This window comes from Microchirus variegatus, assembly GCF_963457635.1.
Source record: "Microchirus variegatus genome assembly, chromosome: 22".
In the NCBI taxonomy this organism is placed as follows: domain Eukaryota; kingdom Metazoa; phylum Chordata; class Actinopteri; order Pleuronectiformes; family Soleidae; genus Microchirus; species Microchirus variegatus.
The window spans coordinates 1,313,817-1,330,440 of record NC_139823.1 but is presented as its reverse complement, the minus strand read 5'-3'; positions in this window follow the sequence as shown (position 1 = coordinate 1,330,440).

The window sequence follows — 16,624 nt, the reverse complement described above, 5'->3', positions numbered from 1 at the left end:
TCTTATTTCTGCACTCATCCTTGAGATGACTTTATTCTCCTCTCCTCTCCGGTGTCCCATTCGAAACCTGGAAGGTCAAACTGTCATGTGAATCATATGCACTGCTTATTCCCTTGTGATGCAACTGTAAGCTTATTATGATTCGATTATTTTTATCCTTTTTAAAATATCCAAACACAATCACTCAACAACAGCTTGCGTCTGCACTATTCACTGCAGGACACGATGGAGGAACTGCTTAGCTCAGAGGTTCCAGATCTGATTAGTCACTTTTTCGACCTCACTCATATTACATTCATACACGTAGAGGCCTGTCAGTCAGAGTCTGTAGAGAGAAACTGACTATGCAGTAATGATGGCCTATTGGTATGATTTTATTAGAAAGGAAAATTGTGAATAGTTAAAACTGAGAGAATGTGACAGTTTGCAATCTGAGTTACTGAACAATCACAAAGGCACGACTTTGTTTACTGTTTAGATAAACAGAATAAACTCTAACTTTGCATCCATAATGTATTCATCAATTATTAATAGAACATGTTAATACAGTTTTACTGAGAGTCGATTAGGGATAGTTTTTGGTAGTCAGCACTGACTGTGCATTGTGTGTCTCTGGTGCCTCTTTCATCAAGACCAGCAAACCTTTCCCCTCACTCACTCTCCTGCACCAAAGTCCATTTCGAAAATCTGTGTTTCAGCGTAAGAGCTACTACTGCTGGTATGTTGGAGTCACTGAGGTATACACTAATTCAATAACCTGAATAAATCATTTCAAATATCAAAGTCAGAAAATTAACTATACAACTTATCCTGAAGGAGATACAAACTTCTGAGTGTTGTGATGTAAAATTAATAATTTTATCTATGAGTGGTCATCGAGACCAGAGAAGCACTTTATAAATACAGACCATTTACCATAAAGCCTAGAGGCTCCAGATCACGTGTCAGCCATAGCTTTACATTCCCATGTAGCTCATAAGCAAGTGCTAGTAAAGCAAGATGACTGGTTGTATAAGTGTAACAGAAAACTTTCAGAAGTTACTTTTATTGTGCAAATCTCCCGTCATTCAGCGGTTTGCTGGGATAAATGCTCCCTCAGTCATGTCTGATAGATTCAGATTCATATTCAGATTCAGATAACTTTATTAGTTCCCAAGGGGCAATTTGGTTTACAGCCAACCCAACCCGTCAAGACCCGAGTCAGGATGTTGGACTCAATTGCACAAGAACTAAAGCTGGTTTCAAGAAAAAAGTTTATTTGCTAGAATAAGCAATAAAAAAGAAAAAGAAAAAAGGTGACCAGAGGTCCAAACAAAGCTCCACAAAAACACAGAAAATAAAACAACAGACTTGCTGTGAAAACTAGAAAATAAAACAACAGACTTGCTGCGAAAAAAACGGAAAACAAAACGACAGTCGTGCAGCGTGGAAAAAAAGTGACCTGGGGAGAAGGAACCTTTAAAGGGACAAGGGTAATCATCACCAGGTGCAAGTGGTAAGTAATCAACGGGGACGCAGTGAAGACAGAGACAGTGAACACAGACAGCGAAAAACCCATCACCAAAATAAAACAGGAAGTGACGGAAACCGAAAACTAACTAACTAAAAAAAACCCACCAACTTAACTAACATAACTGCCGCTTTGTGACACCCATCCATCCATAAAGGGGTTAAAAGTTTATAAAGTGCTTTAGCATTCACTATACAATGTTAAGAATAATAAATAAACAAATAAATAAGTTAGCAAGTGCTGCAGCAGTCATACATCGGCTGTCTACACACACACACACACGTGAACGTTAGTAAATGCTGTAATAAGCATTTACTAACAGAATAAGCGTTGCTTAATCGTTGTTAAACTTTATTAAGGCCCCTTGTGACCTTTAATATGAAGTGGGTCGCGTATCACTTAAAGGGGAAATAAGTAGTTTATAGTGCCATCTAGAGGAGAGGCTGAAATTTACAACAAAGACCTGTTGCTCAGCTCACCCCCTCCCTTCCCTGAGCGCTACGGTATTCGCAGCTGGTCAAATGTCGTCCTCGTCGTCTTTCTCTGTGTCAGCAGATGAGGTTCGTGAGGTGAGGGAGAGGGCGAGCTACCGCGGCCGTAGCAGATGAAGCGGAGAGAGAGGAGGCGGGACTTCAGCTACAAGTAAAGAGACGCTTGATTTGTTCTCTCGCGTTTGTCCTTACAGGCTCCGGTAGAAACATGGCGTCTCTCTGCTAACAGTGGCTATGCAACCGCGGTCCGCGGTCATGTTATTTTACATGACTTTTTGAAACACTACGAAAATGAAACAAAAACTATTATACAGCGACTAGACAATGCAGGAGCACATAATATGTATAAAAAAGTGGATTTTGGGTTATATAAACCCATAAATACTACATATTGTACCTTTAACAAAGACTTCACTAATATATAAACATGATAAATAAGTCTTGCACAAGCACAGTATACTATCTATTAACAATTGTTAATCTGTATTAATGCCCAACACAACACTAAATACTAAACATCTGTGGAACATGTTTCTCACTTTACAAGGAGAATTACTAATGGTTAATAATGGTTAATTAATACATAATTATAGTTAAAGTAATGCTTATTCTATGTAACTGCATACATGGAAAAGTATGCAGACACGTATACATAAAGAGACTGACCTCAGTGATCATCTGCAGGGTGAATAGCCATAACTACACTAACAACAACCAGTGTTTGTGATAATCTGGTTGAGTGATCCATGGTGACTATGAAGGTGGGGGAGTGGTGTGAGATGACAGAAGGCAGCGTAGAAGGTTGTTTCATGGGTGTGGAGCTTTAAGTGATAGATAGTGACTGGACTGCAGGCTCACTGCTCTCCTCTTCATGCCCCTCCACTAGAGTATCAATGCAGCAGCTGTGGGAACTCTTCCAGAACTGCAAGAGAAAAAAAAAAAAAACATTTTGCTGCAGGAAGGCAGGATGTTGCTGTGGACCTGTACAGGGCAAGTGTAAATACACAGACAGCAGGACCATAAACAGTCATCCTACTACATTGTTCATAGTTTACATGTATATGTACCGATAACCTTTTAAAAATAGAGGAGTCTATTTGCTGCAGCAACATGCCTGCTGCCCTAGATAGACAAGGACACACATCTTGCGCTGTGTTCAATTTACATCGGAAGTCAGAGCTAGGAGTGACATCATCTCTGGAGAAAAAAACACTGCAAACATGCTATTAACTGTAAAAGTATCAGTGTTTGTCAGCCATCTTGGAATCCTAACTTGGAGTACATGAAGTTGCTTTCCATGTTGTAAATTTGAGTCCAGGGGACATTTCTATGTAAAGAATGGTCCATGACTGCAGAAATTCCAATGGAATGCAGTGTCACTACTGTGAGACAGTGTGTTCATAGAGACAGAGAACAAACATTCACTGGCAAAGAAGCATCCCAACCTTACCAGTGTATTGCTGTAAAATACTACTTTGTATATTAAAGTACTGCAGTGAAAACTGAAATACCTTTAAAAGAAAAAAAAGCAGTGTAGCATAGATTTGTACACGGATGCCTCAATGCAAAAATGTTCCCACTGTCTTATATATGAAAATCATAGTGAATCATGGGGCATCCAAAAATATGACTCACTCAATTGTTTGTTAAATATGTCTGTATGTCAAAGTTTAGTTTACAACTAAAGAGTTTGCTGCCTCCAAGTGGCCAAACATATGCCAGCAAAACAATCAACCACACACATTTTAAATCGAAAAGGAATTATTTTAAGTACACATTTGACTGCATGCATGGTCACAGTTGGAGTATGTTGAAGTTACCAAGTGGTAAAATATATAATTTAGCTGTGACTGTGTACAGAAGGATACAGCAGGCCAGAAACTGGTCTGAAACCTGAGTGAGAGACAGGAGGGTACGAGGTGCTATAAAGCAGCACATGCTGAAAAGAACTGCAATATTTTTATATTGCACATTTAGTTTCGAAAAAGTGGTGCAAATTTTTTAAAGTCACTTTTTAGCACATTTACAACAATATTGACCTTAGAAATGTATCAAACAATTAAATCTAAATATTAAATGTTGCACCTAAATGTTAAATATAAATATTAATCTAAATGTTAAATCTAACTGCTAAATATACATATACATGTTAAATATAAATATAATTGTCATATGTAAATGTTAAATTTAAATGCTAACTGCTAAATCTAAATCTAAATAAAATCAAATAACGAATTAAAACCTTTGTTTTTGTTCCAGATGCTCTGTGCAAAGTAAGAAGAAATACAGCACGAGGAAACAAGAGCAAGATATACAGATGTAAATAAAATAAATATGTCAATAAAATAAAATAAAATAAAATAAAATAAAATAAAATAAAATAAAATAAAATAAAATAAAATAAAATAAATAAAATAAAATAAGACCGTGAAATAGACAATAAGCTAAATGAAATAAAATAAACAATACAATAAACAATAAAACAATAAAATAAACAAAAATAAAATACAATAATAAGTAGACAATCTGGGAATATACACAATATACAGTGAATGTAAGTATAAACAAATGAAAGAAATTAGATGAGAATGGGTAAAGTTTGTTTGTTGTTTGTTTGTTTTTTATTTATTTATAAAGAGTCTGATCATCAGAGGGAGGAGTTGTAAAGATTTATGGCCACAGGCAGAAATGACTTCCTGTGGCGCTCTGTGGTGCATTTAGCCTTCACCTTTGACAGCATCCTTCTGTCTGACACTGATGTCAAAGTGTCCAGCTCCATCCCCACAAAGTCACTGGCCTTCCTGAGCAGCTTGTTGAGTCTGTTGGCATCTGCTACTCTCAGTCTGCTGCCCCAGCACAGAACAGCAAACAGAACAGCACTGGCCACCACAGACTCATAGAACATCCTCAGCATTGTCCGGCAGATGTTAAAGGAGCGGAGCCTCCTCAGAAAATAGAGGCGGCTCTGTCCCTTCTTGTAAAGGAATTCAGTGTTTTTAGTCCAGTCCAGTTTATTGTCAATGAACACTCCCAGATATTTGTAGTGTTCAACAGTGTCCACATTATGCCCCTGGATGGAAAGTGGGGTCACTGGTGTCCTCTTCCTCCTCAGATCCACCACCAGCTCTTTGGTTTTTGTAGTGTTGAGCTGCAGGTGGTTCAGCTCACACCATGAGACAGAGTTGTCCACCACAGCCCTGTACTCAGCCTCCTCACCCTTAGTGATACATCCAACCACAGCAGAGTCATCAGAAAACCTCTGAAGATGACAAGACTCTGTCTTGTAGCTGAAGTCTGTGGTGTAAAGGGTGAAGAGGAAAGGAGAGAGGACAGTCCCTTGTGGGGCCCCAGTGTTGCTGACCAATATATCTGACACACAGTGCCGCAAGCGCACGTACTGTGGTCTGCCAGTGAGGTAGTCAACAATCCAGGACACAAGGGAAGGGTCCACCAGCATCGTTGTCAGCTTGTCACCCAGTAGAGCAGGCCTGATGGTATTGAAAGCACTGGAGAAGTCAAAGAATGTGACGCTCTCAGTGCTCCCCGGCTTGTCCAGGTGGGCGTAGGCACGATTCAGCAGGTAGATGAGGGCATCCTCAACTCCAATCCGGGGCTGGTAGGCGAACTGGAAGGGATCCAGATTCGACCTGACCATAGGCCTGAGCTGCTCCAGCACGAGTCTCTCCAGGGTCTTCATGATATGTGACGTCAGTGCCAGCGGTCGGTAGTCAGAGAAAGCAGTGGGCTGCTGCGTCTTCCATATCACAGGGACCCTCTGGAGACTCAGGCTCATGTTGAAGACATGGTGAAGCACTCCACAGAGCTGTTCAGCGCAGGCTTTGAGAACACGTGGACTGACACCGTCAGGGCCTGCAGCCTTACCAGCGGGGAGTTTGCTCAGTTGTCTTCTTACATGAAGTGGTCCCTCTGAATGTCTCTCAGCTCCTCCCTATTCCCACCTTTGAAAGCCCTCTTCTTCTTGTTGAGTATGGCTTTGATGTCTTTTGTTACCCAGGGCTTGTTTGTTGGGTAACAGTGCACATTCCTTGCTGGGACAATGTTGTCCACACAGAAATTGATGTAGTCTGTAATGCACTCAGTAAGCCCATCTTTGTCCTCTCCATGTGGCTCACAGAGTACATTCCAGTCAGTCACCTCGAAACAGCCCTGCAGTGCCTCATAGCAGTCCTCTGACCATGTCCTCACTGTCTTTGTGGTCACAGGCAGCCTCTTCACTAGAGGCACATAGCAGGGGGTGAGAAGCACCAAGTTGTGATCTGATCTTCCCAGCGGGGGAAGAGACGTGGAGGTGTATGCGTCCTTTACATTAGCATACAGCAGGTCCAGTGTCTTCTCCTCTCTGGTTTTACAGGTCACATACTGGGTGAATTTCGGGAGTGTTTTTTTAATGGAAACATGGTTGAAGTCACCCGAGATTATTATGAGAGCACTCGGTGCAGTCTGTAGTCCAGCGACTGTAGTGTGGATGACGTCACATGCTGACGTCGGGTTAGCGGACGGGGGAATATACGCAGCAACTACAATGTCATGTGAGAATTCACGGGGGTAGATAGTAAGGTTGGAGACCCACAGCTAACAGTTCAATATCCGGGCTGCAGATGCGGTCTTTAATGGTGATGTGACCAGGATTGCACCACCTGTTGTTCACGTCCACTAGTTTTTGTATTGAAATCACATCTCTGTCCTTATTAGAAATTGATTTGCGTGTGTGAGCCCTGTTGTCTCTAAACAAGACACTTAAGCATATATATCCGGTTGAGCGTACGCTGGCGTGGTTGGCTGCTGCTGCTCTCCGGCCCCACCTTTCTGATCTTAACTGCCACCTTTCTGATCTTAACTGTTATCTGAACTTAACTGTTATCTGAACTTTTCTCGTCCTGACTCAGACAAAAATGTTGGTTTCATAGTCTACACTGGTTCCTCTGCAAACGATTTGCTGTTAGCACTGTGTGTGTTTATCTTTATGGATGATCGTGGCGCTCTTACTCCTCCCGACCGTTATCTCCTGGTGCCTCTCACTCGCTCATCATGCGGATTTACCTGCCTGTGAGGCTTGTTCTCCTCTGGACTATTATATCCATCTTATTAAATCCATCATCTACTCCAATACACAGCTGCTGAGCTCCTCCAGCTTCGGTTTCATCCAACTGTTTCCCCGCCGATGCTGCACTTCTATCCGACATCGTTCGCCTGCCATATCAGAAATACATTCACCGTGGTTCCCGACGAAACTTCCACATTGATGACTCCACTGCCATAAACTCCAATTGATCCACGAAACGCCATCGACCGAGAATCTCTGCCCGCAAAGTGGACCACAGTGTGTTAGCTCGCATACCCAGAGCGGCGGCTAACGTTAGCTTATCCAACGACCATTGCGACATCAAAGTAGGTTTAATGTGACACAACATGACACTCAACCCAGAATTAGACAGGCTCAGTATGACAGAAACAACACGAAACTGGCAGTCGACAGTGATTCTTAAAAAATATATGGAGGATTGTGGTCTCTGTGATGCTTGGCGCTCCCGGAACCCAGCTACGAAAAAATACACCTTCTTCTCACCGGTACACAACTCATACTCACGACTTGACTTCTTCCTGACCAGCAGCTCAACTTTAGCAAATATTGCAGACACCGATATCCACCCTATCACTATCAGTGACCATGCACCGGTCTCACTAAACATAACTATAAAGGCAGTTACCCCACCAAACAGAAACTGGAGACTTAATACATCTTTGCTAAATGACCCAAACTTCATCAAATACATCGAGGACGAGTGGGCAACCTTTCTGGAGTTCAATAACCTACCAGGAACTTCGCAATGTATCCTGTGGGAAACAGCTAAAGCAGTAATAAGGGGTAGAATAATCTCCTTCTCCTCATTTAAAAAAAAGAAAGACAATTCACTAGAAATAGAATTAGAACAGAAAATTAAAACACTGGAGACTGCTTACACCACCTCACAAGACGAACACCTTTTGAACAATATACGACAATTAAAACTTGAATTAAATAAAATAATTGAAAGGAAAACACAGTTCCAACTGGAAAGGCTACGCTTAGAAAACTTCGAACATAGTAACAAATCCAGTAGGTTTTTAGTTAATCAACTTAAAATAAATAAGGAAAAAACAACTATCCATTCCATAAAAGGTCCTGACGGGAACTTAACCCACACACCGGAGGAAATAAATAACGTCTTCAGAGATTTCTACAAAAACTTATATTCTTCCAATAATACCTCATCTAGTACAGAGATTAGATTAAGATTAAGATTAAGAACCCTTTAGCAAGGGGAAATTCAATTCTGCAGTGAGTTAGTGAACACACACAGCACACAGTGAGGTGGAGAACATGCTAACCCAGCGCAGTGAGCTGCCAGTGAGCGGCGCTCACTGGCACTGGGGAGCAGTGAGGGGGTTAAGTGAGGGGGTTAAGTGCCTTGCTCAACCGGCTACCTTCCGGTCTCAAGCTCGAAGCCCTAACCACTAGGCCACAGCTGCCCCAAAGAGAGAGATAGACACATTTCTAAACTCTATAAATCTGCCAACACTTAACAATGAACAGATCAGCACCATAGAATCTCCCATTTCAACGGTAGAACTCTATGATGCCCGCCACCACATGCCAAACAGGAAAGCCCCAGGACCAGACGGATTCCCAGCGGAATTCTACAAAACATTTTGGCCCATACTGGCACCCATATTTCATAAAATGGTAATGGAAATAAAGGAAAGTGGCACTCTCCCCCCACACATAAACACAGCACATATCTGCCTCCACCTCAAACCAGATAAAGACCCCTCACTCCCATCCAGCTACCGACCAATCTCACTCATAAATGCAGATCTTAAAATCATCTGCAAAGCCTTAGCGAGGAGACTGGAAAAAATCACCCCCTTCATAATTCACCCAGACCAGACAGGATTTATCAAGGGCAGACACTCAACAAATAATATGCGCAGGTTAATCAATATAGTAGACTATTGCACAATCAATAAACTTAAATCAGCAATTATGTCACTAGACGCAGAAAAAGCATTTGATAGAGTATGCCTCACTTAAAAAACAGTTGGCCGACTTCAATTCTACCTGGGCACCTTTAATTAACTATATTACTTAGGGCAGTGGGGGGCTGGCGTCTCTGCTGGCCGGCCTCCTGGGGTGGGGGCCGTGGGTCCGGGGTACTGGGGCTGTTTGGTGGCCTTTGGCGTCTGGTGGTCCCGCTTTCCGGCTGTCTCTCGGTGGCTGTGGGCCTGGCCCGCGGGGACTGGGGGGGGTGGCTGGGCGGCTGCCGCCCTCGTGCGGGGGGCGCTGGGGGGGGGTTGGGGCCGGGGGGGCTGCGGGTGTGGGCTGGACTGTCCTGCGTCGTGGGTGGAGGGGGGCCCTAGGCCTCCGTATGCTGGGGCTCGCTGGGCCCCTATGGGTGGGCTTGGCCCCTGCCGGTGGCGGGGGGGCCCCACTAGAGTCGCTCCCCAGTGAGGTGGGGGGGGGCGCTCGCTGCGGCGCCCCGGCGTTGCCCTGGGGTGGACCGACGCTTCTCTTTTCCCCTGGCCGGGTAAGGTGGTAGAGGCGGGTGGGCTTCCTGGCATGGGGGGTCCCGGGGACTGGGGGGGGGGGCCTGGCCCGGCCTGGGCTGTCTCCGAGCGGTGGGTGAGGCGGGGGCCTGGACTGTCATGGCGGATGCCGTGCTGACCTGGCTACGGGTCCTGCTGGCGTCCGGGGTGCGGCGCTCACTGTTGGCTTCCCCCCCTGGGGGAGCGGGGCCGGACCTGGCCCTGCCGCACCGGTGGTGCCTGTGGAGAGCTGCGGCGTCGCCCCGGTCTGAGCGGACTGGCCTCTGCTGGGCTGGGTGGGCGGGGATACACGGTCTGCTAGTCAGGAAGCTAGCAGCCGGCCCAGGTGGCCAACCTTGCCTGCCCTCCGTGCTCCCCCATCACTCTCACACACACAACTAGGGTATTGGGGGAGATACAGGAAGACCATGGGGGGGTTGGGGGGCGGGCCCACCAAGTAGTGGGCCTATCCCCCATCTTCCCCTCCAGGGGTCTCCGCTCTCCCCCAATATTTTATGGCATATTAGACACTAGGGCCTGGGGGTGGGGTGGGGCATATCGACTACCCCGCTGTCAGCAAGCAGCGGGGTGTTGTCACCTCATCCTCCCCCCCACATTTTTAATGCATACTAGATACCAACATCCCCCATACACACATCCCACAGCACACATACATACACACCACACAACATCCTGGTGGGGGGGGGTGGGGGATGGGTGGGGGGACCTCCCGGGTACCTGTGTCCCGCCCGCCTCCCGGCTGGGCTGGGGTCATTGGTTTGGGCTGGGGGGCGGTTGTGGAGCTCCGGGGCGCTGGCGGCTGCGGCGGGTAGTTGGGTCGGCTGTCTGTCGGGGGGAGCCCCCGGGGACCTGGCCGTGGCTCTCCATGACTCCTGGGAAGGGTGATGGTGGGCGGCGGGCTCGTTGCTCGGCGGGGGCTGACTTTGGGCGCCCTGCCGGGTGGGCGTGGGGTCCGCTGTGACAGGTCTTACGGCCTCTGACCCATACCTGCGTGAGGGGGCTTGCCCGGGGCGGATCCGGGACCCTGCTGCCTCCTGTTCCTTGGGGGCCCCCGGCTGGGATCCCTACATGAGCCTCTGCCGGCTCCCCTCTGGGGGGGAAGTCGTGTGGTTGGCTCCGGGGTAAGCGTCGGGGATAGCTGTGGCGGGCTCCGGCCTGCCTCCTGGGGGGGCGTTCTGGGGGAGGCTCTACTGTCCCTGGTGATGGGCTGGGCTGCCCCGGGGGCCTGGGTGGGTCCCGGGTGTGGGGACCTGGGGCCTCAGGACCTGCCTCGGCGTGTGGTGGGCTGGTCTGCGCTCGTGGTGCCGTCGTCTCCTGCCCCCTCGGGGCGTGCTCTGTGCGTGGGGTGGACTCGCGGCTGGCCCTGGGTCGGGCGGCGGCGGGTATCTCCGGGCCCGGGGGGCTGGTGGACGCCCCGTGTGCCTGGGTTACCGCCGGTCTCCTTCCGGGGGGCTGGGGGGCGGCGACACGGTTTCACCACCGATTCCCGACCACACCAAGTGACAACCTCCGCACATACATATATATGGATGCGCGAATACACAGACATACAGATACACACACAGACAAACTCTGGTTCATGATAGAACCAATATAAACTGATACAACCGTTATAAACAAGATCACCTTATCTATATGTGGTTGTTAACAAATTCTAATGGTACTGTAATACAAATGCATATCAGTGTTATTAATGTTGTAATGTTGTCATTACTGCCTTAGTGTGTTATGCTACTAATTTCTATCTAGTGTCTCTCTTTCCCTCCCTCTCTCGCTCCCCCTCTCTCCCTCCCTCCCTCCCCCTCTCTTTTCTCTCCCTCTTTCTCCCCATCTCTCTCACACCTCCCTTGTCTGTCTACCCACCCTCACCCCCACCCCCCCTGTCTGGCCCGGTCCTCCCACACAACCTAATTAATAAAGTCAATAAAAATAAATACATAAATAGCAGGACGGGCATTCCAGCGCTGTAATCACTCGCCCTGCAAACAGCAAAATCTGTTCAACACCAACAGACATGCAGTCAACCATAGTGCATGCCCAAGGTACTGGACAGGACAGGTTAAAAAAAAAAAAAAAAAAAAAAAAAAAAAAAAAAAAAAAAAAAATGGGTTTAATTAACATCCGGTCCCTCACAAGCAAAGGACGTCTGCTCCATGACCTCCTCCTCGACCGCAAGTATGACTTTTTATGTCTAACTGAGACGTGGCAACAACTTAATGATTTCTCTCAGCTCAATGAAGCTACACCACCTGGGTTTGTTTACCCCTGTCAGCCCCGTCTCACGGGAAGAGGAGGAGGTCTCGGGATAATTTATCGCGAGACCTGGAAGATCTCGTCTGTCAAACTGACGACATACTCATCTTTTGAAGCCATGGCTCTTCAACTGATAGTCCAACTCCCACTGTTTTAGTCACTGTCTATCGTCCACCTAAGCCAAATAAGGATTTTATTGATGACTTTTCTGCTCTTTTCACCCACCTTACCTCACTCTGTCCCAATATAATTCTGCTTGGTGATTTTAACATCCATGTGGACAAACCCAACAAAACCCTCTCCAAGGATTTTACATCCTGCCTGGATAGTTTTGATCTTAAACAGTATGTTGATTTCCCCACCCACTCTAAAGGCCATATCCTAGATCTCGTCTGCTGCTCTGGCATCACTCCCTTTAAATGTTCTGCTGATGACCTTCACATTTCTGATCACGTGTTAATATATTTCAACGCTACCTGAACACTAACGAAAGTTAAGAAGTCTCGGCTTATTTCTTTTCGAAACATCAAAAATATTAATTTAGCTGATCTCACCACAGGCATTAATAGCCTCCCCAGCCTCAGTTCTTCATCCACTCCTGATCAACTGGTTACCCACTATAATCATGGCCTCCATTCCCTGCTGAATTCACTTGCTCCTGTTAAAACTAGGACTGTGTCATTCACCAACTCTGCTCCCTGGTTCACACCGGATCTACGACAACTCAAAGCCAAGGGACGTTAACTAGAGAGGCTCTTCAAGAAAACCGGACTCTCCGTTCACAAAGAAATGTATCACACCCACATCCTTCTCTACAAAGACACCATCTCCTCAGTCAAATCTAGGGCTGTCAAAAGATTAACATTTTTAATCAGATTAATCACAGGGTAGCTGTGGATTAATCACGATTAATCACGATTAATTACCATTCATAAATATGCCCAAAAAATTCTAATTTTCTCTTTATATTGTTGTAGGAACGGAGAGATAAATAAAGTATGTGAAAATATAAATGTAAAGAACAATAAAATACTGTAAATAACTTGTAAAAACCTATACAAACTTAGTAAAAAATAAACATCACATTGTAAAAAACCCACCTTATAAGACAATATAAATAAATAGAAAAAATTAAATGCTGTAAATAACTTTTAAAAAAATCATACATTGCACTGTAAATATCTCACATTATAAACAAGATATAAAGTATAGAAGTTTAATAGTTTTCTTGGTACTAAACCCACAGCAGGAAATTCCTCATCAGCACTTTGAAGCACTGCTTCTACTAGTTAGCGTTAGCGTCAGCTAGCATTCTGACACTAATGTTAGCTGCTGTCTGTGTCCCTGTTAGTTAGACAGTGACTGTTAATGTTATGATTATATCATTATCTGCGCCAGTAGCGCCACTTACAACTGCGTGTCTTTCTTTCTTTTTCTTCATCCTCTTTTTTTCTCCCTCTTCTAACTTCCTGATTGATAACTCCTCTTCATTTTCCCTCAGCTTCACACAGGTTAATGTGAGGAGACGTGGGGCCCCGTTAGGGGGGTTTCCGACCGAGACGTCATTGCAAATCAACCCTTGTTGTTTAAGGGGGCGGGGATGCGGCTGGTCACTGATGCATTTAGGCTCCGAGTGTCGGGAGCCCCCCTATCGGCTCGGGGCCCCAAGCAGTTGCCCGCCGCCTTGCCTGTTCATAAACTGCACGTCTACTAGGGATGCACCGATTAATCGGCCAGTGATCGGAATCGGCCAATTTTCACGTGATCGGCTGAAATCGGGGACTGGCCGATCAGTCAGAATATTCCGATTTTAATAAGCCGTTCAAATGCACCGGCATCGCGCAGCATCAGCAACACACGTGCACGCGGCTACACGCACATGTAGTAGAGTGTAGGGCTGGGGTATACCGGTTCACACCGAATACCGTTTTTTTTCCGTTATGATATGAATTTTTAATATACGGCCATACCGGTGTATTTTATTACACAACACCCGCGCAGCCGCGGCGCTACGCGCTCTGCATGTAAACGTTTTATTCATGTTTATATATTTGTTTCAATCACTGAACGAAGCCTGTCATATTTAAGACAAGAGTCAGGACCTTAAATCACTTGCACAAAACTTTTGATCATTTGTTTGTTTGTCATTTAAACCTGTGTGCGCAGAGAGCGCGAGGCATTGTTGGCACGGGGCGGGAGAGAGAGAGCGAGCGAGAGAGAGAGAGAGAGAGAGAGCGTGAGGTCATTTACTAATTTGTGTGTAGGTACCTTGTTGTGAAATATGTTTAAACTTACAAAAACGAATCAATACCTGTATGTGTAGTTTATTTATTTTTAGTTGGATATTGGATGTGAACAACATGGTTCCATAACACTGCACTTTTAAGATGTGTGTGAATATTCCACAGCATTATTTAGTTCTATTTTATAGTGGTAATCTGTTCAAAAAGTCACACTTTAAGTTATTATGTTCCATGGTAGCATGTTCAAATGTATCATGACACATGACAATTGTTTTTGTATTTTTATATATACTTCTATTTTATAGTGATTCATTTTTGTATTTTTAGTTGGATATTGGATGTTAACTGATTGTATTTCTATGTTAAAATGTTCTATTAAAGAGAAAGATGCAAAAATATATATCTTTCAGTATGCTGAAAAGTGGTTTAAAAAATTGAAATCGTAATCGGCTAAAATCGGTATCGGCAGGTCAAACTTCTTGAAAAATCGGAATCGGCCCCAAAAATGGCAATCGGTGCATCCCTAACGTCTACCCATAGCGCGATGAAAGTGAGAAAGTGCGTTAATGCGTTAAAAAAATGTACGCGTTAATTCCACAAATTAATCATCCTGCGTTAACGCGTTAATTTTGACAGCCCTGGTCAAATCTCAATACTATGCAGGTTTAATCAGTGCTGGTAATGGGAATACTCGAGCCCTGTTCTCAGTCCTCAACAACACAGTACGGCCTCCGACCTCACTTCCTCCACAGTTCTACTCCTCAGATCACTGCAACTCCCTAATGTCATTTTTCAATGAAAAAATACACAGGATCCACCAGGTACTGACCCCTCAAATCCCCTGCATTCCTTCTCCTCCGGTTTTTCATGCCCTCTTCTCCCAAGCATTCTCTAGCTTCCAACTGCCCTCTGCTGCTGACATTTCGGATCTCATCCTGAAATCTAAAACATCTACCTGTCAACTTGACCCCCTCCCAACCTCCTTAGTCACTTCCTGTCTACCTTTCTTGCTACCTCTGATAACTGCCATTATTCACTCCTACCTCATCTCTGGTTCTGTACCGTCCACTCTTAAATCTGCTGCTGTTACACCTATACTTAAGAAACCCTGTTTAGACCCCAGTGACTTTAATAACCTGCGACCGATCTCCAACCTACCATTTCTCTCCAAGATTCTGGAGAAAGCTGGGGCTTCACAGGTTCACACACATTTCCATAGAAATAACATTTATGAACAGTTCCAGTCTGGATTCCACCCACATCACAGCACAGAAACAGCCCTCCTAAAAATGACTAAATCTTATCTCTCTGGCCGCACCCAGCTCATCCAGTTGAAAACCTTCACATCCCAACCATCTCCCCTCTCCTCTGGTGTTCCCCAAGGCTCTGTACTTGGCCCCATCCTGTTCAATCATCTATCTCCTCCCCCTTGGTCAGATCTTCCGCAAATTCAATATCCACTTCCACTGTTATGCGGACGACACCCAGCTCTACCTTTCTTCCAAACCCACCTCCACCTTCCCGCCCTCCTCCCTCTGTAACTGTTTACAAGAAATCAAAACCTGGTTCTCTTCCAATTTCCTGAAACTCAACAGTGACAAAACCGAGGTTCTCCTCATAGGTTCCAAATCCACTCTCGCCAACACTCCAAGTTTCACTATCCCCATCGATAACTCCTCTGTTTCCCCCTCCCTACAGAGTAAGAGTCTGGGTGTCGTCCTTGACGGCACTCTCTCATACCAGACCCACATCAATAACACCACTCGGTCAGCCTATTACCACCTACGCAGCATCAACCATCTCCGCCCATCCCTTACTCCCAACTCTACTGCTATCCTGGTCCACTCCTTGGTCACATCCTGCCTGGACTATTGTAACTCCCTTCTTATTGGTCTTCCCCACAAGTCCATTCATAAACTCCAATTGGTTCAGAACTCTGCTGCCCGGATCATCACCAGGATCCCTTCTATCAATCACATCACACCTGTTCTGCAACAGCTTCACTGGCTTCCGGTTAAATTCCGCATCGTTTTCAAAATTCTCCTTCTCACCTTCAAGGCCATCTATAACCTCTCTCCCCCATACTTCTCTGACCTCCTTCACACCAACACCCCTTCCCGGACACTAAGATCTGGCTCATCTATCAGCCTCATGGCGCCTCCTGCCCGTCTGACCACCATGGGGGTCATGCCTCTGGAACTCCCTCCCCCCCGGCATCAGGAACATTGTCTCATTCGCCACTGTTGGGCCCTAACAGTATGGCTGAAATCTATTGTTCTCTGACTAAGGCCTGTATGCAGGATTCGAAGCCTGACTGTGAGTTAACCAATCCTGCAAGCTCTACTTTGTAACACCAAATGGGGTTTATGACCCCATGATATAAGTTGGAAGACAGAACTTTCTTCCCTCTCTTGTTCTTCGCCTTGTTCCTTCGCTCTTGCCTGCTGCACTGGTTCCTGCTCGGGGGCTCCTGGCCCTTGGGCCACGCGGCTCCGGCCGTGCCCTCCAACATGCGCAGCGCT